At 42.8% G+C, this 3,317-nt stretch overlaps 1 non-coding gene across 1 annotated transcript; it reads left to right on the plus strand.

Moving 5' to 3' along the window:
• The first annotated feature begins 2,811 nt into the window (after positions 1-2,811).
• On the plus strand, positions 2,812-2,918 carry LOC141675661 (small nucleolar RNA R71). The gene has a single exon (XR_012556303.1). It is a non-coding gene; the product is annotated as a small nucleolar RNA R71 (small nucleolar RNA).
• Positions 2,919-3,317: the final 399 nt, after the last annotated feature.

Here is a 3,317-nt window from a genome sequence, read left to right on the forward strand (position 1 = left end):
AAAACTATGGATTCCTTTCACAGAAATAGGTGGTGGAAGATTTTCAATGACTCCCACCTTGGCTATGTCCACTTCAAGACCCTTGCTAGAGACCTTATGCCCAAGAATAATGCCTTGACGCACCATAAAATGACATTTTTCCCAATTGAGCACCAAATTAGTTTCCACACACCTTTTGAGCACGGCACGAAGATTATTCAAACATTCATCATACGAATGTCCAAAAACGGAGAAGTCGTCCATGAACACCTCGACATTATTGCCAATCATGTCAAAGAATATAGCCATCATACATCTCTGAAAAGTGGCCGGTGCACCACATAACCCAAACGAAACTCTGCGAAAAGCAAACGTGCCAAATGGACAAGTGAAGATAGTCTTTTCTTGATCCTCTGGTGCAATACAAATTAGATTATACCCCCAGTAGCCATCCAGAAGACAATAATACTCATGACCAGCCAACCTGTCAAGCATCTGATCAATAAACAGAAGAGGGAAGTGATCCTTCCTCGTGGACTTGTTCAACTTTCGGTAGTCCACGCATACTCTCCATCCTGTGACTGTTCGAGTGGGGATGAGCTCGTTCTTCTCATTTGCTACCACAGTAATACCTCCTTTCTTAGGCACACATTGCACGGGGCTCACCCAAGAACTGTCAGAAATAAGATAAATGATTCCTGCATCCAGCCACTTCAGAATTTTTTTCTTCACCACCTCTTTCATGATAGGATTAAGTCTGCGTTGTTGCTCAATAGTTGGCTTACTACCCTCCTCGAGCAGAATCTTATACATGCAATATGAAGGGCTGATCTCCTTGATGTCTGCTATGGTCCATCCAATAGCCGATTTGAATTCTCTCAAAATCCTTAAGAGTTTGTCCTCCTCACAACTTGAAAGGTCAGATGCAATAATAATAGGTAATGTATATGCATCACCTAAAAAATCATACCTCAAGTGTTCAGGCAATGGCTTAAGCTCCAAGGTGGGTGCTTCCTCAATTGATGGTTTGAGCTTTCCTTCAGCATTTTTGAGGTCAGAAGTACCAAGAGATTCAAACGGCATGTCCAGCTTTCGCCTCCAAGGAAAAGCATTAAGATATTGTAATTGCTTATTGCCATCCTCATCATCACTGTCAAAATCCCCCACTAAGGCCTTTTCTAATGCATCAGACATTAGAAAATGATCGAGTTCTGAAGTATGCGCAGAATCAATCAAATCCACTTTTAAGCACTCCTCATCTTCTATAGGGAATTTCATTGCTTTGAATACATTGAAGGTCACATCCTGATCCTGCACCCTCATTGTAAATTCACCTTTCTACACATCTATCAAGGTACAGCCAGTAGCCAAGAAAGGTCTTCCCAAGATTATGGGAATCTTCTTATCTTCCTCGAAATCCAGAATAACAAAGTCTGCAGGAAAGAAGAGCTTATCCACCTTGAGTAGCACATCCTCCATTATGCCTCTTGGGTAAGTAATAGAACGATCAGCCAATTGTAGAGACATGTAGGTGGGCTTTGGATCAGGCAAATCCAACTTTTTAAAGATCGACAACGGCGTCAGATTGATGTTTGCTCCCAAATTGCAAAGGCATTTGTCAAAAGACAACTTGCCAATGGTGCAATGAATGGTGAAGCTACCTGGATCTTTAAGCTTTGGAGGTAACTTTTGCTGCAGCACAACACTGCATTCTTCCGTTAGAGCAACGGTCTCAAGGTCATCCAATTTCACCTTCCTTGAAAGAATACTCTTCATAAACTTCGCATAACTAGGCATTTGCTCCAGAGCCTCAGCGAAAGGTATATTGATGTGAAGTTTCTTGAACACTTCCAGAAACTTACCGAACTATTTATCCAGATTTTGTTGTTGCAATCTCTTAGGGAAAGGTGGTGGAGGATAGAGCTGTTTCTCCCCTGTATTACCCTCAGGAAGAGTGTGTTCAACAGTAGTCTTCCTTGGTTCCGCCGCTTTCTCCTTTTGCTTAACTTCTTCATCTCCAACTTCAGCTTCTCCTTCTTTTGCCTTTTCAGCATCAGCAACTTTCCAAGACCTTAAGGTAATAGCCTTGACTTGCTCTTTAGCTTCCTTCATGCCTGGCACTTCCGTGTCACTAGGAAGTGTGCCAGGTTGGCGATTGAGCACTGCATTGGCTATTTGACCGATTTGATTTTCCAAGGTCTTGATCGACACCGCCTGACTCTTGCATAACAGCTTAAGTTCCTCAAAATCAGCACTAGTGGGTGCAGCTGCACCTCCCTATTGAGGATATGATTGCCTTTGAGCATAGTGTTGTGGTTGCTGGAATTTAGGTGGACTGAACTGTTTACTCACACCTTGTTGATATGGTGGCTGAATAGCATTCTGATTATTACCCCAGCTGAAATTTGGATGATTTCTGTTGTTAGGATGATAAGTAGCTGGCACAGGCTGCTGTTGTCACTGATAATTGTTCATATACTAAAAAGATTCGTTAGAGAACACTGATCCATAGCATGAGAACCTGCACAAAGATCACAGACCATAGCTATTTGATTGACTCCATAGGTAGCTAGAAAATCGACCTTCATAGACAATGCTTGGAGCTGCGTTGCAATAGCGATGGCTACATTGACTTCCAGAATACCTGCTACCTTCCCAGGCATCATCTTTTGAGTTGGGTTTTGATGCTCATTTGCAGCCATAGTCTCAATAAGATTATAAGCCTCAATATAGCTTTTGGCCCACAAGGCGCCTCCAGCTGCTGCATCGAGCATGGGCCGAGATTGGGCCCCTAAACCATTATAGAAACCAGTGATCACCATCCAATCGGGCATTCCATGATGTGGACATTTTCTCAACATTTCCTTGTAGCATTCCCAAGCTTCGCACATAGATTCTGTAGGTTGCTGTGCAAACTGAGTAAGAGCACTCATCATAGCAGCAGTCTTGGCCATTGGATAAAACTTCACCAGAAACTTTTGCGCAAGATCTTGCCAAGTAGTGATGGACCCAGCTGGTTCAGAATGTAACCAGTCCTTAGCTTTATCCCTCAGTGACAATGGAAAAAGCCTCAGCTTGATAGCCTCATCAGTCACACCATTATATTTGAAAGTACTACAGATCTCGACAAAATTCCTTATGTGCATGTTGGGGTCTTCAGTCGCAGCTCCTCCGAAAGAAACAGAGTTCTGCACCATCTGAATAGTGCCTAGCTTGATTTCAAAGGTGTTAGCTTACATAGCTGGATGAAGAATGCTTGACTGAATGTCATCAATTTTAGGCCGAGAAAAGTCTATAAGAGCTGGATCTGCCGGAACAATACGATCACCCATGATTAC

This window comes from Apium graveolens, chromosome 7 (assembly GCF_009905375.1).
Source record: "Apium graveolens cultivar Ventura chromosome 7, ASM990537v1, whole genome shotgun sequence".
In the NCBI taxonomy this organism is placed as follows: domain Eukaryota; kingdom Viridiplantae; phylum Streptophyta; class Magnoliopsida; order Apiales; family Apiaceae; genus Apium; species Apium graveolens.